Raw genomic sequence first — 23,332 nt, 5'->3', positions numbered from 1 at the left:
CCAGAACTAGGGATGTGACAACTCACCCCCACTAAACAAGAATCTCGTCCCGAGATTCTAGCGTAGGGTAAAAAGAAGAGGGGACTCAAACTATTACAATCTTCAGGATCCAACTGTCCTTCATAGGAACGTTGATTCCTTGCTTCATGTTGATCTTAATATGCTTGCTCTCGAGATCTTCACTCAACTCAATGACGACGAAAGGATATTCCATAGGAAACGATCTACTCGGAGATCGAGCAATTCACGATGATCGTTTGAAGGGGTTCGGGGAAATGGCATAATCAGTTCGGAAAGGAAACTATGGTTATGGAACAACTCGGCAAATGGGAGGCACATCCCAATTGATATCGAGGATATAACCTAGTGACTGAGTGTGCTCTCAAGAACTTGAGCATTTCCATACTCATCAAGGTCTTACCAACATCTGTGCCGAGGATCCTGGCAACACATCTTACTACCATGATGAATAGTGACGGACAATGCAGATGCAAAGGAAGACAACACTTTCTCATATTTCACCTTAGCGAGGCCAAGGGAATGAAATCTGGATGATCGGCCGAGAGACATTTAGCACTCTGCTTTTAATGTTCTCCTTGATGTTCTAGCTACCATTGTCATGCTTAAAAGCTCAACATGGCCATCAAGTAAAGGTCCGACTTCGGGAGCACAAGAATCCATAAGGAAAACTACGAAAGTAAATCCTATGAAATCCTTATGGGGAGGTGGCCAACTTTCTCAATCAACAAAACACTACCAAGTCCTTGTAGGGAACCATCATCGAGGATATCGAAGTCTTGTGCACTTAAATTAGACTTCTTTACCTAGAACAAGTCAATCAGTGGCTTGGTGTGCTGGGAAACACATATGGAATGGAGGCGGCCAACCTATCAAACCATAGAGCACTTCGCACGTGCATGACTAACTTGGGATGATTTCGGAGGAGGCAAAAACAAGCTTTCCTGAATTCACGGCGGCAACTTACATCAAATGCACGTGAATTAAGGAAAGTCACTTCTTTCATCCGAACATATGCTTCATGAGCGGGACACGAAGATAATGCTTATAAACGTTTCCAACACTAGCTTAATATTCAACATGAATCATGGAGGGGATAAGATGTTGCTAATGGGCTCAACAACAAGTCATCGGGATTTCCATATAGATGGAGTTCCACAACTATGTGAACAAGGTGATAGCATTGGTCAGACCAAAAGATAGAATGGTGTATGCTCGGGGGATCAACCACGAGTAAGACAACATTAAGAATATCGTTGGTTCTGATTTGATTTGAGGATAGCCCATAATCAAATCAAGGATTGGATAAGACCATAGCGCCAACAATTGATCACAAGGATCAATCGATGAAGCTACCATCTTTCTTCAACACACATACACAAAGATATCCCCTTGGAATGAACTAAGTCGGGCAAGCTTTCATCTTCCAACTCTCCAAGTTGTTCTTTTAGCTTAACCAACTAGCTCTGGGGTATTCAACACAGATTCTTGGAGAAAGGGTGGTTTACAAGAAAACCAACTTGATCACGAACTCAACATAGCGGTCAGGTGACGACCTGGTGATACTTCCGAGAAGATATCCGGAAATCACGAACCACCAATATGTTACTAAGCTTGAGAACAATCTTGCTTTCGAGACAAGACGATATGATCAAAGAGCGAGGGATTGACACAATCCTAACTCATTTATCGGAGAGTGCACCGGAATATGGACTAGGTAGCACGATCAACCTTAGAAGGATAACTCAATAGCCAACACACTAAGAATGAGATGGTTGTCCATTAACTACCAAACAACGGGGTTGCTGGGAGTATTGATTTCACACATCCTGATTCACTTGTCGGTATTCCGGTTACAACAACACGGAACCGAGAAATGCATAATGATGGCGAGGAGTATCACTACGGCAAGAATCCATAGGAGGTTGTGCAATTCCTATGATATTCCTGACATAAGGGGGTAATACTCCAGGGTGGAACAGACTAGAAGCTGGATTGGCATTCTTAATCTGCGGAACACAACTACTTTGACCCAATCCTGGATAAGGATGAGGTACTGGAGTTTGTTTCTCCTAGTCATTCTAAAATAGAACGGCTTGACGGACCACAAGAATAAAAGTCATCGATGAACACGAATGCTCACATACTCTTGACTATTAATTGGTAGATGGTGGTCAGAATACAGATGCAGAAGGACAACTCAAAGGAACATATAACTTTCTGAGTTGTGGATGCATGGGTTAGTATGTCGAACAAAGCTCAACATATTTCTTCCGGATAACCCATGCAGAAAGGTAGGAGTGGAAGAGTCACAAATATAATGGAGAACTCATCAAGAACACTCTCATTGTGATCTGTTGGTTCAGGAGAACTTCTGCCATAAGCAGTTCGTGGTATTTGGAAGAAGGAAATACCACGGTCCTCGAGGACTATTGCAAAGGTTACTAATATCCTAAAGGAACTAGCAAACACTATCACAATGAGGTAAGTATAGTGAATCTTGGGCTCAAGAACCTAGAAATAGAATGCCTACTAACTATATGGCATCACGGGATGCTTTCGAGAATGGTGGCCAGAATCATCACACTGGGAACACAAAACATGGCTAGGTTACAAGGTGACTCCCTAAAACACCTAGGGTCATAATAATAGCTCCAACATATATGTAGAGGCGATAGAGTACCTCAACTCACCGATTAGTGTAGTTGAACTGGCCCAAAGGGACATCAGGAATGGAAAGAAGGGATTTGCAAAAGCATCAGACTAATTAGAAACCTGGGATGACTCAGACAGCATAACGACTGTAAATGCTCAAAAAGAATTGAGACATCCTGCAAAAATGGTGGCATAACCACTCAACAACATCATATCAAGATTCTGAGTCCAACTAACAACACACTGGAGTAGAAACAGAACTGAGACTTGAATCCATCATTCCTATAAGTCTACGGATTAGTAACACGTGAGCCTGATAGAAAGAAGAGAAAGCCTAGTTTCTTAACCCGTAGGAAAGATAATATGACTCGGATCAGAAGGGCATAAGATATAAGGAGTAAAAAGAGCCTTACGTTCCCTTCCCAAATCAATTCCCTCACATAACTAAAGCATTTCTAGACACAACTTCGACCAGTTTGGCTTGGTAATCCTACAGGTAGTCAGGCTCTGATACCAAAGCTGTCAGGACCCCGATCCTAAGTCACACCGATCTAGCATGTAACACATCATATCACTTTGCGGCCTCACGCACGGTATTCCCACGGGTGCCACCTTACCTGGCCCGGGACCGTTTGCGCCTTTTGGCTCACGTATATGATAGTGTCGCTAGCATCCATATGATAGAGAACCCGGGCCGACATGACTAGTCGTGAACCCAAAGTGGCACTAACTTACGGGGACAGGCATACATGAAACAACATCGAGCATGTCGGTTAGCAGCATGTGAATCCGGGCTGTAGCAACTGGGCTAACAGGACTCCGGGAACCCGGGCTGTAGCAGGCTAGCAGGACTCCGGATGTCACCGCGTGACATTTCCCCGAAGAGACAGACAGGGGAACGAAGTGTATCACATGTCGGCCAGTCTAGGTGTTCTGGAGCAGTAGTGCTGGGCTAGCAGGACTCCGGTAAACCGGGCTGTTGCGGACTACCAAGGCTCAGTGGAAACACCAGACTACATTTCCCCATAAGAGAGGCTACCAAGGATAAACAACTAGATTGTCGGATCCCACACATACCAAGCATTTCAATCAAACACACAATATGCTCAATATGTGTAAATATGACATGGCGTCACAACAAGACTCTACGACTCAGGGTATTTATTCATTAGGCTCCGAGGAGCCAAGTATTACAAACATGGGTCTCATGACCCAACATACGGAGCATACAAGCAACAAGCACATGCAGAAGCTTAACTTGTCTGAGTACAGACAACTACAAATGAAGAAGGCTGAGAAGCCTGACTATCTACAAGACCCTCCCAAGGGTACAAGATCGTAGCTGAGATAACAAGCTAAACGTCGAAGTCCACGCGGAACTACTAGCGAGACTAAAGTCTCTCTACAAAACATAAAATAAGCAAACGTGAGTACAAATGTACCCAGCAAAACTTACATCAGAACTAGCTACATAAGCATCGGTATCAATAAAGGGGGTGGTGGAGTTTGACTGCAGCAAGCCAGCTTTGACTCTGTGGCTAACCTAATCTACGACTGCAAGTAACTCTTTTGGGGTGGCGCACACGAGTCCACATATTCACCATAACAATAGACCACTATGGATCCGCTCCCGTCTCCCTACGAGAAGGCCATCCATAGCACTCATGCTTATCTTGCGTATTTTAGAGTATCCACTTTCACTTGTCTATGAACTGTACAGGCATCCCAGAAGTCCTTTACCGTGCACACGGCTATTCGAATAGATGATGTTAACCCTGCAGGGGTGTACTTCTTCACACACGCTCTCGCCACTTACCACCATGTACACGTCGTGTATCTCGGAAACCTTCAAGCGGAAGCCTGGCGAGGGAGTCAGGCACGACCTGACTAACCACACAAGGCTCTAGTCTAGGTTTATCGCCTATTCGGGTTCCATCCGCAAGGAGATCCGGCCGGGGTGTCGCTCACGGCCCCAAACGATGTGTACAGGGTTCCAAGCCCACCAAACGGGCGGCGCTTGGTATACCCGGCCACGGTGCCTAGTCTGTCCCAAGCCCACCTGTACCGGGTGCCACTTGGTAGACTACTAACACAACCTACAAACACCAGAAACTAGTTGCAACTCCTGGACAGATATCAGGTTCATTAATAAGTCGAGAGGGGCACTAAGCATTCCAATGTGTTGTAGTAGCTGTTCATGGATCACAAAAAGAGAACTCAGTTCCTGAGGACGGCTTCAATGAGAAAACCCACCATGTACTCCTACATGGCCTCTCACCGATACCTTTACCAAATCGTGTTCACACACTTAGCTCACAATAGTAGGACAAGTTCACACACCTCCGATTCATCCCCGATGAATCAGACCTGACTCAACTCTAAGCAGTAGCAGGCATGACAAACAAGCATGAATGAGTAGGCACATCAGGGCTCAAACAACTCCTACTCATGCTAGTGGGTTTCATCTATTTACTATGGCAATGACAGGTTATGCAGAGGAAAGGGGTTCAACTACCGCAGCATGTAACAGTTGAATCGCTGTTGTCCTGATGTAATAAAAAGGAGCAGGAGCGAGAGAGTGGGATTATATCGGAATGAACAAGGGGGTTTTGCTTGCCTGGCACTTCTGAAGATAGTATAGCTCTTCACCGATGTCATCGAACTCATCGTCGGAACCACGTCTACTCAGAGGGGGAAAATACCGGCAAACAAGGAAGAACGCAATCAATGCAATGCAAAAATTATGATGCATGATAATGACATGGCAAAATGATGTGATTTGGCCTAATGCAACTAGCAGCGATTTAAATGAAGTTGGTTTGAATACAAGATTCAAATTCAAACTCCATATGTGATTATTCGAATGCCATTTAATTGATTTGACCTGATCAGCAGGCATAAGTTGCTCAAACATGCATGAAAAAGCCATAAACAGATTCTTCATATTTTTCTGACAATTTTTCATATATAACTTATTTCATTTGGAATTACGGTTGATTTCTATGAATTTTTGAAGTTAATATCAATTTCTGGAATTTCCTGGTTTATTTTAAACCCAGAAAATCATTACTGCGTCATGCCCGCGTCAGCGAGTCAACGGCGCTGACCAGAGTCAAACCTAATTTGTGGGGTCCACACGTCAGTGACACTGTGTTAAACAGGGGGGTTATTTCTAATCTAATTAAAAGATTACGGCGCCGGGACCCACTGTCAGTGTCACATGGGGGTTAATTAGCGTGGGTTGACCGGTTTGACCGGTGGTTAGTCGCCGGCGAGGCCGAACGCAGCGGAGCGCGTCGGGTTTGTCGCTTGGCGACCATTTGGGCGGCGGAGGCCACGGGCGAGGAGCCAGGGCTCGTCCGCGTGTTTTGGAGCAAGCGGGAGAGGCGGGGGTGGCTTGAGCTCGCCGGAAACGAGCTCGGGGCGGCGGCTGGAGCACGGCCAGGTGTGCGCGGGGTGCTGCAGGGCACGACAGGAGCTGTGGGCGACGGAGTTGGTCTTCTGGGAGATTGCTGAGTGCGGTGACGTGCGCGGGTGTGAGCTGCGGTGCCGTGGCCACGATGGCAACATGGCTGGCGGCGTGGCGCTCGCGGGTTCGACCGTTAGCAGGGCTACAGCACGCAATCGAGCACGGGGAAGGAGGGGAAATGGAGGAGAGCTCACAGCGGTCTCGATGGCATCGTGCGCGAGCTCGGGGATGCACTGGTGCGGCCGGAACAACGACGACGATCTCGGGCGGCCGGAGGTGAAGACGGTGATGGTGGCGGTGATGCAGCGGGTCCCTTGTCGCTTGGCTCGTCGAGGACGATGCAGGCGATGAGGCGGAGCACCCGAACACGAAGAGAGGGCGAGGGGAAGGCGGTGGCTACATGGCAGCGAGCGGCGGCGACGAGCTCCGCTCGGTCCAGCGAGAGAGAGAGCAGCAGGGGAGGGGGCGAGGACGGGAGAGAGCGAGAGGGGCCTGGGGGTGCGTGCCGTCCTCAGCCAACTCCGAACGGTCGGCGGCAAGCAGGAGGTGGCGATGCGCGTGCGCGCGCGCCACGGACACACGCCCCTGTCCTCCTGGCAAGAGGTTGGGGGTGACTGGCGCTGGCCAGTCGGCTGGGCCGGCACAGTGCCAGGCCAGCAAGTGGCACAGGTAAGTCCACGTAAGGGTTTTTCCATTTCTGTTCCCTTGTCTATTTTTCTGACATTTGTTTGAATTAAAAATAATACAAAACTAATTTATCTTCTTATGCCAATTTTTGTAGGAGCTAGTGGTATTAATACAGAGCTCCTCATCATCTAGCATAATTTTTGGACAATATTATATATATATATATATAACAATATATATCCAAAGCAAATAATTACTGCATTAATTCCAAATGCCCAAAATAAATATCTATGAGCTCCTAAAAATATTGGTTTGAATTTTAACTCAGACCAATATTTTCACAGAGTAACGTGAACATTTTCTTGGACCTTTTTGGAGCAATTCTTATCTAGGTTATTTCCAGAAATGATTTCTGAGGGTTTCACAAATCCCCATTTCAAATTTAAATGAAATTTAAACATGATGCACACCTGACTAGCTAGTCTAGGTCATACCAGAACTAGGGATGTGACAATTTGAGAGCCAAAGGAAAGTAGTTGGCGAATACCTGCTCATCTCTTCCCCCGACAGCTTGGATGGCAATGGTGTAGATGCTCAGAAACTCTACCAGGTTGAGCCTCCCATTATACTACTCGGGTATCTCTGGCTTGAACATGCGGACGGACGGCCAACGAACTTGCCGCAGCTCATGAGTAAAGGCAGGGCATCCAACCTCGAAAGGTAGGTACCCGCCAATATCGGGTGCAGACTCTTCAACGCCAGGACCGTTGCACCCATCGGCCCGGCGATGGTCGCCACGGCGTTGCTCACCGACAACGCACGTGTCTTCCCTCCGCATGTCCTTCGGGGCTTGCCCTCGATCTAGACGCGCTCGAGGGTCAGAAGAGGCCATCAAGACGTCATCAGGTTCTTGGCGCTGCCGAGCTCGCGCTAGTTGCCGTGGCGGCGACTGCACTGTGGGGTGGCCCCTTCTGTACGACCAGCAGGACGAGCCGTTGCTTGGGGAGGCCGTGGCGGGCCTACTCGTTGTGAGCCCCCAGCCTCGGCGAAACCGAGCATGCTCTGGATGGTGGCACGACACTCGTCCATCTGCTCGGCTGCTGGCTGGAACCTGAGTAGCAGTTGAGCCCGCGCCATGGCCTCTGTAGCCGTGTTCGGGATGGGTGATGACGACGCGGATTGCACTATTGCTCGATTCCTAATGGTGCTAGCAACGATAGCGCTGCGCCCCCGCTGTTGCGGAGCGGCCACCTGGATGGTATGGTGGTGCATCAAAGGCGCTTGAGGGCCAGTGGCTTGGTCAACTCACCCCAGACCGAGCGCCATCACTGAGGTTGTGCCCATCGGTGTGAGGACGCGGTGTGGACAGAGTAGCACCTCCACCCATACCTCGTGGAGCATGGCCGTTGGGGTGTTGCTGATGTCGCTTTCCTCCGGTGCCTCCTGCTTCTGCTTCGACCACGGGGGAAATGGTGATAGTGCCGCCTGCTCCGACCACATCCCCAGTGGTGTCCGCATCCTCGCGTGCCTCCGCACCTCCCGTAGCGTTGGCAGCTGCGGGTGGCGGAGCCTTTGAGGTGGACGGTGGAGCCGAAACACCGGACTTCTTCTTGGGCGCCATGGCTGATGGTGCCGTCGAAGACGAAGATGGCGATGAAGATGACGCGCTGCGCATGCTTTCAATTCGCACAAGCGGTCTCCCTACCTGGCGTGCCAAACATGTCACGGGAAACCATGGCCACTTCTGGGACCAAGGGGCCCCTTGCTGGTTCGGCAAGGGGGATGTCGCGTTGCACAAAGAGTAGAGGAGCGTGGGGCAGCGCGACAAGGATCACAAAGGCAATTTTACCCAGGTTCAGGCCACCGCGAGGCGTAAAACCCTACTCCTGCTTTGGTGGATTGATCATGGAAGAATGGTGGTGGAGCATAGTACACTTGCTCGGCAGGGGCGGTAATGGCTACGCGCGTATGGGTTTCTAACTTTCCAGCCTCGCGAACCCTTTCTACGGTTGCCATGGGCCTCCTTTTATAGGTTAAGGGGTCACCACAATGGAAAATCAGTCATTATGCACTGATAAGATAGCAAAGTGTGCTATCATACCTAACTCTGCAGGCTGGTAGGGCGCATTAAATGTGCCACTTAACGTCACATTGCTGCTCGCCAGGCAAGCCTTGCCGGGCTTATTCTGCCAGCTCCACGCCTGCTTGTTTGACACATCGCGAGACGGGTGTCATCTGTAGGTTTTCCTGTAGAAAGAGCTTGCCATGTGGCAAATGGTTGCCACTTAATCACTTTGCGGCTTGACACTGCACTGATCTGTGACGTAGGTCGTGGGGGAGTTGTTGATGAGGTGGTTCTTGCCTCCGTGAGTTCTGGCAGGCCCTGCCGGGACGTCTTGGTCGCTTTCTTCCGGGGGTGGCTCTGCCCTTGCCACGCTCGTTTGCCCGGCAAGGGACGCTTTTCTCCTGGTGGTACTTTGCTTCTCTGGCTTGATCTTGGTTTTCTTGTTCTGCATGCTGGTCCTTCAAAGATCTTGGTCTCTTGTTCTCTGGCATGGCCTGATGCCAACATCCTGTTCCCGTGCCTTTGCAAAGTCAGGGCAACATACCTAGGGTCTGTTGCGTCGACACTCGATGAACACGAAGGAGAAAGACACGACAGTTTACCGAGGTTCGGGCGACCTTGCGGTGTAAAACCCTACTCCTGCTTTGTGGTGGATTAGCCTCGCGGGGGGGGGGGGGGGGGCTGAGGATGAACTAGTACAAGTGGAAGAACAGCCTCAGGAGGTTTGTTCTTGTGATGAGCTCTTGGGGATTCGTTGAGCTGATCACCCGATGCTTTCTACGGTGGTGGCTAGGCTATATTTATACTGGCCTTGGTCTTCTTCCTCCAAAACTTAGGCGGGAAGGGATCCCACAATGGACAAATTTGAAAGGGGACAAGAAGTACATATGATCATGATGAAAGGTGGTCTTCGCCTACAAAGCTTCTGATCGTGACGTCGTGGTGGGCTCGGTGATGAGATCCACCCTGCCGTTCTGGCGGTCCTGGTCTTGTTGCACGCAAATGGCAACCTTTGGTTGATTCCTTGGGACTCAACACATGCGCTTGCCTCCTTTGCACCAAAGAGGAAACCTGCCGCTCTGCGCCCGCTGTCATGCACCTGGCCTTGGTCGTCATGGCTGATGTCATTTCAGCCTCGTAAGGTCGGGTCGTGCACGGAAATCTCCGCTCCGTCAGGAGGCCACCTGAGGAGGCCGCTCCCTCAGGAGGTCTTGATGTCGCCCGCCTCGCGAGGCTTGGCCCCTCACAAGGGTCTTGACTTATCGTGGTTGAAGATGGGCTGTACCAGGCTGCCGATGGAGCCATATCGTTGGCCGCACGCCGGCATGTCTGGGTATCCTAGTACCCAGAACGCCGACAGAAGCCCCCGGGCCCAAGGTGCACTTGTACTTTGCTTCGAGGCGAAGCCAAGGGGCAAGTGCGGAATGCTGCGGGCCCCAATTGCCTGCGGACCAAGCCGACACATGGCGCTTGATGGGACATGGGCGTCTCCACTTCCCCACGCTGCCTCAGCAACTTGCGCGGCCTGACAAAAAGGCCAACTCCCGCAACCAAGCTTTCATTGCCTTCCCTTCATATTGCTCCATATCTCATCCATCTCCTTCTGAGGGCGCCTCCAGATCAACCAACTCCTCGCTCCCAAGGTCCTCGCCAATGACGAGGAAGAAGGCGAAGCTTGCCGGCGCGGCCGCTCTAGTCGCTCCTGCTGACGAAGCAGCCCTCAGCCTGTCAACCATCACCGAAGTCGAGGACCTCGCTGCCGTGCTCCCGTTGACGGCGAGCAATGAAAACGAGGGGGGAGCAACCGAGCTTCGAGTCCGCTCCATCGAGCGGGGAGCCTTGGTGGGTACGTTCTTCCCCTTCTTTCTCCACAGCCTCTTAGCGGGGCTCATCCCGCCTTTCTCCAGGTTCTTCTTCGCCATCCTTGACCACTACCAGATCCACGCGCTTCATCTTCAACCCAACTCCGTCCTCCTCCTGTCAATCTTTGCCTTCTACTATGAGGCCTTCATGGGGGTGAGGCCCTCCGTCGCGTTGTTCCGCCATTTCTTCGCCCTCCGTATGCATGGCTCAAACCAGCGCTCCGGATGCGTCTCCTTCACCCCGCTCCATGATAACAACGCGCTAATGAAGGCCAGGAAGAAGGTGGACGATTTCCGGCATTCTAGGAACGGGGGTACCCAGACTTGCCTGCCTGCGGCCCGCAGCGTGGCTCCATCAACGGCCTGATATATGGCCCAGCTTCGACATCGACAACCCAAGACCCTCGCGAGGGGCCAAGCCTCGCGAGGCGGATGACACCAAGACCTCTAGGGGAAGCGGCCTCCTCAAGCTGGCTCCCGAGGTGTGGAGATTTCTATGCAGGGGTCATCTCGTGAGGTTCGGGTGACGTGAGCCATGAAGATCGAGGCCAGGCTGGCGCCAGCGGGTACAGTGTACCAGTTTCCTCTTTGGTGCAAAGGAGGCAAGCAGCAGGCGTGGAGTCCCGAGGAAGCAACCAAAGCTTTCCATTCCCGTGCAACAAGACCAAGGCCGCCAGGATGGCAGGACGGAGGTCATCGCCAAGCCCACCACGGCGTCATGTCCAGAGGCTTTTGCAGGTGAAGACCACTTTAGTCAGGATAAGATGTACTAGTTGTCTCCCTTCAAATTTGGCCCTTGTGGGATCCCTTCCCGCCTTCATTTGGGAAGAGGACGAAGGCCACTATAAATAGGACCTAGCCACCACCATGGACGGGGGACGACGGATCAAGTCGACCGCATCCATTCCACCCTCACCAGCTCACTTGAGCTCAAGAACGCTGTCACAGCCCCAGATCAGCCCTTGTCTGACTTTGCTTGTTCCTCATGCATCATGTTTAAATTTTGCTTAAACTTGAAATAGGGGTGATCAATCCCTAGCACCCAAAAGAACTCAACTAGGTTCAACTTAAAAACATTTTCAATGAGCCCAAATGCCCTTTAGAAAAGTTCATGATTTTTGATAAAGGTAAAAACCTCTGCCAAAAATGATAAACATATTTCTAGGTCATTTCTGGATTTTTTTGGATTAAGTCATAAGTATTTGAATTGGAGCATTTAATGGCTATAAATATTTTAAATGCTCTAATAATTTTGAAACTAGTTGAGGGCTGTTGGAAATATTTTCAAAAGTGCCCACAATTATTTTCAGGATTTTACAGAATGAATTAGTATTTTTACTAATCCAAAACAGAGAAAGAAAATAGAAGACAGGAACTAAAGACAGAAATATAAGAGAGATACCTGGGCCTTACCTGCAGCCCAAGTGGCTAGGCCAGCCCACCACTGTGGCGGCCCAGCCCAGCTAGCCCCCCCTGTCGTCTTCCTCGTGACAGAAGGACGCCGGGCGTGTGGCCACCGTGCGCCGGCACGCGCCCGTGCCACCTCCACCTTGCCTGCGTGCCCCCTCGGCGGCCTGGACGACCCTGGAGTCGCCACGCAGCCCCCGACCGCCCTCTCACTCTCCCCGTGCCCCTCCCGCACGGTTCGAGTGCCACCGTTGCCGCCGACAAGCACCACCGCGGCCACTGCCTCCCCCTCGCCCCCTGGACATGCCCAAGAGCTCCGCCGCTTCATCCTCGACCCCACACCGAGCCACGCCACGCCGGACGCCCCACAACGCCGCCTTTGCCCTCGTCTTCAACCTCGGGCACCGGAGATCGCCACCGCCGATTCAACACCTCCGAGCCGTCCCCGAGCGCGCTAAGCATCCCTACAGCCTCCATGTGAGCTCCTACGCCGTTTCCCTCTTACCCCGACACCGTTCGCGACCTGTAGCCGTTGATTCCGCGCTGACCGAAACGCCCCGCCGCACGAGCTCGACGCCGGCGTCACTTCGGTGGCCATTTGGTCATCCGTCGGTGCGCAACGCGTTCGCAACCTCGCGTAGTGCATCCCTAGCGCACTGGTTCGCTCGACCGCGAGCCGCAGCAGCAAAACTCACGAACGCCGAACTCCGGCCGCCGCCTCGCTCGCCACCGCCGACGCCACAGCTCACCCCATCTCCTCTCGCTTGCTCCTTTGGATGCGCGCGAACCCGAGGAACCCGTAGAAGCAAACGGCGAGGCAAATGGTTGCCCGTAGCTCGATCCCGAGGAGCATCCGTCGTCGGATGTGCTCGCCGGCGATCAACTCCGGCGAGGACCGACGTGGCGCAGTCATTAGCGCTAATCCCTGCCAGCTCAGCCGCCCTTAGCCACTGACAATGGGCCCCGCAGCAGGTCGAAGTGCTAATCAACGCGGGTTAGCACCAGGTGTCACTGACGTGTGGACCCCACACGTCAGGTTTGACCCTGGTCAGCGCTGCTGACCTGCTGACACAGGCATGACGCAGTGCTGACGCAATTAATCCTTTTCTGGATTTAAAATAATCCAGGAATTCCAGAAAATAGTGCAAACTTCTAAAATTCATAGAAATTCAACCGTAGCTCCAAATCAAATAATTTATATATGAAAAATTATCAGAAAAATGCAATCTATCCATCTGTACCATTTTCATGCATGTGAAACTAAGTTATACCTGCTGTATAGGTGAAAACATGATAATGCACTATTTGAATTCATAGTTTGAATTTGAATTTGAACCTTGAGTTCAAATCAACCCAAACCTTTCTGTTGCTAGTTGCATTAGGCCAAATCACGTCATATTGCCATGTCATAATCATGCATCATAATTGTTGCATTGCATTGATTGTGTTCTTCCTTGTCTGCCGGTGATTGTCCCCCTCTCGATAGCTGTGATTCCGACGATGAGTTCGATGACACCGATGAAGAACTATAATATCTTCAGAAGTGCCAGGCAAGCATAAACCCCTTGTTCATTCCGATACAATCCCACTCTCTCGCTCCTGCTCTCTTTACTGCATTAGGACAACAACGATTCAACTGTTACTTGTTGCGGTAGTTGAACCCCTTATCCTCTGCATGACCTGTCATTGCCACAGTAAATAGATGAAACCCACTAGCATGAGTAGGAGTTGTTTGAGCCCTGATGTGCCTACTCATTCATGCTTGTTTGTCATGCCTGCTACTGCTTAGAGTTGAGTCGGGTCTGATTCATCGGGGATGAGTTGGAATGGTGATGAACATGTCCTACTGTGTGTGAGCTAAGTGTGTGAACACGATTTGGTAAAGGTAGCGGTGAGAGGCCATGTAGGAGTACATGGTGGGTTGTCTCATTGAAGCCGTCCTCAGGAACTGAGTGCTGTGTTTGTGATCCATGATACAGTTACTACCACGCATTGGGCCCGAAACCAATGGACCCTCTCGGCTTCTTAATCACCCTTGTCCTCTGTCCAGGAGTTGCAAGTAGTTTCTGGTGTTTGTAGTATGCTGGAGGCCGTGGACAGCGCTGACCGGAGGGGTGGGCTGTGATGCGGTAGGCACGTGGCCCGGTGTACCGAGTCGCCCGTTTGGTGACCGGGAACCCTGCACACATCGTTCGGGGCCGTATGTGGAAACCTCGGCCGGACTCCCTGCGGATGGAACCTGAATAGGCGATAAACCTGGACTAGAGACTTGAGTGTTTAGGTAGGCTGTGGCCGACACCCTCGCTGGGCCTCCGCTTGAAGGTTGCCGAGTACATGTCGTGTAAACGGCGGTAAGTGGTGAGAGCGTGTGTGTCGAAGTACACCCCTGCAGGGTTAACATCATCTATTCGAATAGCCGTGTCCGCGGAAATGGACTTCTGGGTTGCCTATAACAGTTCATAGACAAGTGAAAGTGGATACTCTAAAATGCGCAAGATAAGCGTGAGTGCTATGGATGGCGTTCTCGTAGGGAGACGGGAGCGGATCCATAGTGGAGTATTGATATGGTGAATATGTGGACTCGTGTGCGCCACCTCAAAAGAGTTACTTGCAGTCGTAGTTAGGTTAGCCACTGAGTCAAAGCTGGCTTGCTGCAGTTAAACTCCACTACCCCCTTTGTTGATACCGATGCATATGTAGATAGTTCTGATGTAAGTCTTGCTGGGTACATTTGTACTCACGTTTGCCTATTTTATGTTTTGCAGAGAGACGTCAGTCTCGCTAGTAGTTCCGTGTGGACTTCGACGTTTAGCTTGATACCTCAGCTACGATCTTGTGCCCTCGGCAGGATCTAGTAAATAGTCAGGCTTCTCAGCCTTTTCATTTATAGATGTCTGTACTCAGACATGTTAAGCTTCCGCATGTGCTTTGACTTGTATGCTCTGAATGTTGGGTCATGAGACCCATGTTTGTAATATCTGGCTCTTCGGAGCCTAATGAATAAATACTCTAAGTCGTAGAGTCTTGTTGTGATGCCATGTTGTATTTGCACATATCGAGCATATTGTGTGTATGATTGAAATGCTTGGTATGTGTGGGATCCGACAATCTAGTTGTCTATCCTTAGTAGCCTCTCTTATGGGGAAATGTAGTCTAGTGCCTCCTTGAGCCATAGTAGTCCGCTACAGCCCGGTTCACCGGAGTCCTGCTAGCCCAGCACTACTGCTCTGGACACTTGACTGGCCGGCATGTGTTTCATATCGTTCCTGTGTCTGTCCCTTCGGGGAAATGTCACGCGGTGACATCCGGAGTCCTGCCTAGCCTGCTACAGCCCGGGTTCCCGGAGTCCTGTTAGCCCAGTGCTACAGCCCGGATTCGCACGCTGCTGACTGACACGTTCGATGTTGATTCATGTATGCCTGTCCCCATACGTTAGTGCCGCTTTGGGTTCACGACTAGCCATGTCGGCCCGGGTTCTCTGTCATATGGATGCTAGCGACACTGTCATATACGTGAGCCAAAAGGGCGCAAACGGTCCCGGGCCATGGTAAGGTGACACCCGTGGGAGCACCGTGCGTGAGGCCGCAAAGTGATATGAGGTGTTACAGGCTAGATCGATGTGACTTGGAATCGGGGTCCCGACAGCGTTGGTATCAGAGCCTGACTGCCTGTAGGATTACCAAGCCAAACTGGTCGAAGTTGTGTCTAGAAATGCTTTAGTTATGTAAGGGAATTGATTGTGGAAGGGAACGTAAGGCTCTTTTTACTCCTTTACCTTATGCCCTCTAATCTGAGTCACCCTCTTCTCTTCTACGGGGATTAAGAACTAGGCTTCTCATCTTTCTATCAGGATCACGTGTTACTAATCCGTAGACTCGTAGGATTGTTGGTCTCAAGCCTCAGTTCAGTTTCTACCACTACAGTGTGTTGTTAGTTGGACTTGGAACCTTGATATGATGTTGTTGAGCGGTTATGCCACCATTTTGTAGGATGTCTCAAATCCTTTGAGCATTTACAGCCGTTATGCTGTCCGAGTCATCCCAGGTTTCTAAACAGTCTGATACATTTGCAAATCCCTTCCTCCCGTACCTGATGTCCTTTTGGGCCGGATTAAGCACACTAATCGGTCTGTTGAGGTACTCCGTTACCTCGTCGTGTATGTTGGAGTTATTATTATGACCCCAGGTGTCTTAGAGGACCACCTAGTAATCTAGCAATGCTTTGCATTCCCAGTGTGCGGATTCTGGCCATTATTCTCGAAAGCATCCCGTGATGCCATTTAGTTAGTAGGTATTCTATTCCTGGGTTCTTGAACCCAAGATTCACTCCACTTACCTCCTGTTGATAGTGTTTGCTCGTTCCTTTAGGATATTAGTAGCCTTTGTGATAGTCTTCGAGGTCCTTGGTATATCGTTCTTCCAAATACCATGAACCATTCTTGGCAGAAGTTCTTTTAACCAAAAGATCACAACCAGGGCGCTCTTGAGGAGTACTCCATTCATATTGTGACTCTGCCAGTCCTTCCTCCTCTGCATGGGTTATCCGGAAGAAATATGTTGAATTTGCTCGACATACTAATTCATGCATCCACAACTCAGAAAAACATTTGTTCCTTTGGGTTGTCCCTCTTTAGTTATTTTCTGGCCCTCGTCTATCAATTGATAGTCAGGAGTAATTGTGCATTTGTGTTATCAATGCCTATTATTCTTGTGGTCCGTCAAGCCATTCTATTCCGGAATGACTAGGAGAAACAAACTCCAGTACCTTATCCATTTCTTGGATTGGTCAAAGTAGTTGTATTCTGCAGATCAAAATGCCAATCCAGCTTTTGTTCTGTTCTACCTCGGAGTATTACCCCCTTTATGTCAGAATTGTCATGAGAATTGCACCATCTCTCACGAATTCTTAACGCAGTGATACTTCTGGCCATCATTGCTCATTCCTCGGTTCCGTGTCGTCATGACCGGAATGCCGACAGGTGAACTATGATGTGTGAAATCTATACTCCTAGCAACTCCGTTGCTTGGTAGTTAAAGGACAATAATTTCATCCTTAGCGTGTTGGTTACTGAATCACATCCTAAGGTTGATCGTGCTACCTAGTCCATATTCCCGGTGTACTTTTCGATCAATGAGTTAGGATAGTGTCAGTCCTTGCTTATTCGGTCATATCGTCTTGCCCTGAAAAGCAAGATTGTTCTCGATCTTACTAACATGTCGGTGGATCGTGATTTTCCAAATATCTTCTTGGAAGTACCACCAGGTTGTCCATGACCGATATGTTGGGTCGTGAACAAGTTGGTTTTCCAATAAGCCACCCCTTCTCCAAGAATCTGTGTTGGTTACCCCTGAGCTAGTTGGTCAAGCTAAACAACAACTTGGAGAGTTGGAAGATAAAAGGTTGTCTAACTTAGTTCATTTCCAAAGGGATGTCTTGTGTCTGTGTGTGTGTTGAAGAAAGATGATATCTTCATTGATTGATCCTCGTGATCAATTGTTGGATCTATTGTCTTACCCAAATCTTTGATTTGAGTATGGGCTATCATCAAGTCAAATCAGAACCAACGATGTTCATAATGTTGACTTACTCGTGGTTGATCCCTCGAGCATACACCATTATATCTTTTGGGTCTGACCAATGCTATCACTTGTTCACATAATTATGGAATTCCATCTCCATGGAAACCTGGATGAATTGTTGTTGAGCTCATCAGCAACACTGCTACCTTCTCCATGACTCGTGTTGAACATCCAGCTAGTATTGGAAACTTTATAAGCATTATCTTCGTGATCCGTTCATGAAGCATATGTTGGATGAAAGAAGTGACTTCCTCTAATTCATATGCATTTGATGCAAGTTGCCGCCGTGAATTTGAGAAAGCATGTTTCTACCTCCTCTGGAATCGTCCCAAGTCATTTATGCACGTGCGAAGTATTCTGTGGTCTGTTAGACTGATCATCTTCATTCCATATGAAATCCCTAGCACACCAAGCCACTGATTGATTTGTTCAAGGAAAAGGAGTTGTTGTGCAAATCCTAGGTCATGCACAAGACTTCGTTACCCTAGATGATGGTTCCCAATCAGAACTCGGTAGTGTTTTATCATAAGACTACTATGTGGTCATGCTTGTCTGGGACAGCGTGTTCACATGTGTTTAGCAGAACCAGCTCATGTTTTGGAGCTTACTATCGTAGTCCATCTCCCGAGAATCTTGCAACGTCTTCCCGTCGATTTGTGTTGCAAACCTTAATTTTCTTTCTAGACTTGATGAGTCTGGAATTTACTGAAACCAACTAGATCTGAATCTCAGGCAGATATGATGGTTGGAACATTTCCCAAGAATTATAATATTGCCCTCTTGATAACCGGTAAAGTGGATGTCGTGGCCAACACATCCAGCCGGAAGGCCTATTATTGTAGTTTCTTGATTGAGGAAGTTGGCCACCTCCCCATAAGGATTTCCTAGGACTTATTCCACTAGTTATTCCCTATGGATTCCTGCGCACCCGAAGTCCGACCTTTACTTGATGTTCTAGATATCAAACCATATCTATGAATGGGATATGCTAGTGCATCAAGGAGAACATTAGAAGCGGAGTGCTAAATGTCTCTCGGTCGATCATCCAGATTTTGCTCCCTTGGCTTCGCTAAGGTGAAATCTGGGAAAGTGTTGTCCTCCTTTGCACCTGCATCCTCCATCACCGTTCATCATGGTAGTATGATGTGTTGCCAGGATCCTCGACATGGATGTTGGTAAAACCTGGATGAATATGGAAATGCTCAAGTTCTTGAGAGCACGCACAAGCACTAGGTATTATCATCGGCACTAACTGGAATTGCTCCCAGTTTCTTTCGGTTATGCTAAACCTTTCAAACAGTAGATTCACTCTCTACTGTTGAGCTTCTCCCCAGTTACTAGAATCATCCCTAGCATTTCCATTTTTGTTCCCAGCTTGCACCGTCATTGTGCCATCCTACCTTGGATTACCCTTCCCAGTAATTACTGATCAAGATCATCTTCAAGTGGTCTTACCATAAGTCCCATTCATTTCCGGTGATAAGCAAATCACCCCTTGTGTTGTCTTCAACAAGGTAGTCCACATCGTCCATCCTAGCCCGAGTGTGTCGTTCTCCCGAACTCCCTCGAACGATCGTTTGTGATTGCCTTAAGTTGGTATAAAGAGTTCCAATGATATTTATATCAAAAGTAATTCTTTTTGCCACTTAAGGAATAGTTCTACGAGTCACCCTTTCCAAGGTGCCCCGTTATGGAATCGTGGCAATTATCTCCTCGCTACTTTGAAACCATGCACCATCCTACCTAAGCGTGGGATTGTTGCCCACCAAATCAAATCTCATCGTTTGCTCTTCCATCTCTCTCGATGTATGTGTTGAGTCTCAGCTCAAGAGATACTCAACGTCGCATTCCGTGAGTTGATCGTGAGTTGCTCGATCTTTAAGGAGATCGATTTCTATAGAATTTTCCCTTGTCGTCATCGTGTCGGATGAAGATCTCGAAAGCAAAGACGTCAACGTTAATTGAAGCAACGGATCAACATCTTCGCGAAGAGCAATTGGATCATGAAGATCGTGTTAGCTTTGTGTACCCTCTGTCTTCTTACCTCACGTCTTGAATCTCGGGACGAGATTCTTGTTTAGTGGGGGTGAGCTGTCACAGCCCCAGATCAGCCCTTGTCTGACTTTGCTTGTTCCTCATGCATCATGTTTAAATTTTGCTTAAACTTGAAATAGGGGTGATCAATCCCTAGCACCCAAAAGAACTCAACTAGGTTCAACTTAAAAACATTTTCAATGAGCCCAAATGCCCTTTAGAAAAGTTCATGATTTTTGATAAAGGTAAAAACCTCTGCCAAAAATGATAAACATATTTCTAGGTCATTTCTGGATTTTTTTGGATTAAGTCATAAGTATTTGAATTGGAGCATTTAATGGCTATAAATATTTTAAATGCTCTAATAATTTTGAAACTAGTTGAGGGCTGTTGGAAATATTTTCAAAAGTGCCCACAATTATTTTCAGGATTTTACAGAATGAATTAGTATTTTTACTAATCCAAAACAGAGAAAGAAAATAGAAGACAGGAACTAAAGACAGAAATATAAGAGAGATACCTGGGCCTTACCTGCAGCCCAGGTGGCTAGGCCAGCCCACCACTGTGGCGGCCCAGCCCAGCTAGCCCCCCCCTATCGTCTTCCTCGTGACAGAAGGACGCCGGGCGTGTGGCCACCGTGCGCCGGCACGTGCCCGTGCCACCTCCACCTTGCCTGTGTGCCCCCTCGGCGGCCTGGACGACCCTGGAGTCGCCACGCAGCCCCCGACCGCCCTCTCACTCTCCCCGTGCCCCCCTTCCCGCACGGTTCGAGTGCCACCGTTGCCGCCGACAAGCACCACCGCGGCCACTGCCTCCCCCTCGCCCCCTGGACATGCCCAAGAGCTCCGCCGCTTCATCCTCGACCCCCACACCGAGCCACGCCACGCCGGACGCCCCACAACGCCGCCTTTGCCCTCGTCTTCAACCTCGGGCACCGGAGATCGCCACCGCCGATTCAACACCTCCGAGCCGTCCCCGAGCGCGCTAAGCATCCCTACAGCCTCCATGTGAGCTCCTACGCCGTTTCCCTCTTACCCCGACACCGTTCGCGACCTGTAGCCGTTGATTCCGCGCTGACCGAAACGCCCCGCCGCACGAGCTCGACGCCGGCGTCACTTCGGTGGCCATTTGGTCATCCGTCGGTGCGCAACGCGTTCGCAACCTCGCGTAGTGCATCCCTAGCGCACTGGTTCGCTCGACCGCGAGCCGCAGCAGCAAAACTCACGAACGCCGAACTCCGGCCGCCGCCTCGCTCGCCACCGCCGACGCCACAGCTCACCCCATCTCCTCTCGCTTGCTCCTTTGGATGCGCGCGAACCCGAGGAACCCGTAGAAGCAAACGGCGAGGCAAATGGTTGCCCGTAGCTCGATCCCGAGGAGCATCCGTCGTCGGATGTGCTCGCCGGCGATCAACTCCGGCGAGGACCGACGTGGCGCAGTCATTAGCGCTAATCCCTGCCAGCTCAGCCGCCCTTAGCCACTGACAATGGGCCCCGCAGCAGGTTGAAGTGCTAATCAACGCGGGTTAGCACCAGGTGTCACTGACGTGTGGACCCCACACGTCAGGTTTGACCCTGGTCAGCGCTGCTGACCTGCTGACACAGGCATGACGCAGTGCTGACGCAATTAATCCTTTTCTGGATTTAAAATAATCCAGGAATTCCAGAAAATAGTGCAAACTTCTAAAATTCATAGAAATTCAACCGTAGCTCCAAATCAAATAATTTATATATGAAAAATTATCAGAAAAATGCAATCTATCCATCTGTACCATTTTCATGCATGTGAAACTAAGTTATACCTGCTGTATAGGTGAAAACATGATAATGCACTATTTGAATTCATAGTTTGAATTTGAATTTGAACCTTGAGTTCAAATCAACCCAAACCTTTCTGTTGCTAGTTGCATTAGGCCAAATCACGTCATATTGCCATGTCATAATCATGCATCATAATTGTTGCATTGCATTGATTGTGTTCTTCCTTGTCTGCCGGTGATTGTCCCCCTCTCGATAGCTGTGATTCCGACGATGAGTTCGATGACACCGATGAAGAACTATAATATCTTCAGAAGTGCCAGGCAAGCATAAACCCCTTGTTCATTCCGATACAATCCCACTCTCTCGCTCCTGCTCTCTTTACTGCATTAGGACAACAACGATTCAACTGTTACTTGTTGCGGTAGTTGAACCCCTTATCCTCTGCATGACCTGTCATTGCCACAGTAAATAGATGAAACCCACTAGCATGAGTAGGAGTTGTTTGAGCCCTGATGTGCCTACTCATTCATGCTTGTTTGTCATGCCTGCTACTGCTTAGAGTTGAGTCGGGTCTGATTCATCGGGGATGAGTTGGAATGGTGATGAACATGTCCTACTGTGTGTGAGCTAAGTGTGTGAACACGATTTGGTAAAGGTAGCGGTGAGAGGCCATGTAGGAGTACATGGTGGGTTGTCTCATTGAAGCCGTCCTCAGGAACTGAGTGCTGTGTTTGTGATCCATGATACAGTTACTACCACGCATTGGGCCCGAAACCAATGGACCCTCTCGGCTTCTTAATCACCCTTGTCCTCTGTCCAGGAGTTGCAAGTAGTTTCTGGTGTTTGTAGTATGCTGGAGGCCGTGGACAGCGCTGACCGGAGGGGTGGGCTGTGATGCGGTAGGCACGTGGCCCGGTGTACCGAGTCGCCCGTTTGGTGACCGGGAACCCTGCACACATCGTTCGGGGCCGTATGTGGAAACCTCGGCCGGACTCCCTGCGGATGGAACCTGAATAGGCGATAAACCTGGACTAGAGACTTGAGTGTTTAGGTAGGCTGTGGCCGACACCCTCGCTGGGCCTCCGCTTGAAGGTTGCCGAGTACATGTCGTGTAAACGGCGGTAAGTGGTGAGAGCGTGTGTGTCGAAGTACACCCCTGCAGGGTTAACATCATCTATTCGAATAGCCGTGTCCGCGGAAATGGACTTCTGGGTTGCCTATAACAGTTCATAGACAAGTGAAAGTGGATACTCTAAAATGCGCAAGATAAGCGTGAGTGCTATGGATGGCGTTCTCGTAGGGAGACGGGAGCGGATCCATAGTGGAGTATTGATATGGTGAATATGTGGACTCGTGTGCGCCACCTCAAAAGAGTTACTTGCAGTCGTAGTTAGGTTAGCCACTGAGTCAAAGCTGGCTTGCTGCAGTTAAACTCCACTACCCCCTTTGTTGATACCGATGCATATGTAGATAGTTCTGATGTAAGTCTTGCTGGGTACATTTGTACTCACGTTTGCCTATTTTATGTTTTGCAGAGAGACGTCAGTCTCGCTAGTAGTTCCGTGTGGACTTCGACGTTTAGCTTGATACCTCAGCTACGATCTTGTGCCCTCGGCAGGATCTAGTAAATAGTCAGGCTTCTCAGCCTTTTCATTTATAGATGTCTGTACTCAGACATGTTAAGCTTCCGCATGTGCTTTGACTTGTATGCTCTGAATGTTGGGTCATGAGACCCATGTTTGTAATATCTGGCTCTTCGGAGCCTAATGAATAAATACTCTAAGTCGTAGAGTCTTGTTGTGATGCCATGTTGTATTTGCACATATCGAGCATATTGTGTGTATGATTGAAATGCT

This window comes from Triticum aestivum, chromosome 1D, assembly GCF_018294505.1.
Source record: "Triticum aestivum cultivar Chinese Spring chromosome 1D, IWGSC CS RefSeq v2.1, whole genome shotgun sequence".
Lineage (NCBI taxonomy): Eukaryota > Viridiplantae > Streptophyta > Magnoliopsida > Poales > Poaceae > Triticum > Triticum aestivum.
The sequence above is the reverse complement of the archived record's forward strand: the minus strand, read 5'-3'. Positions refer to the sequence as shown.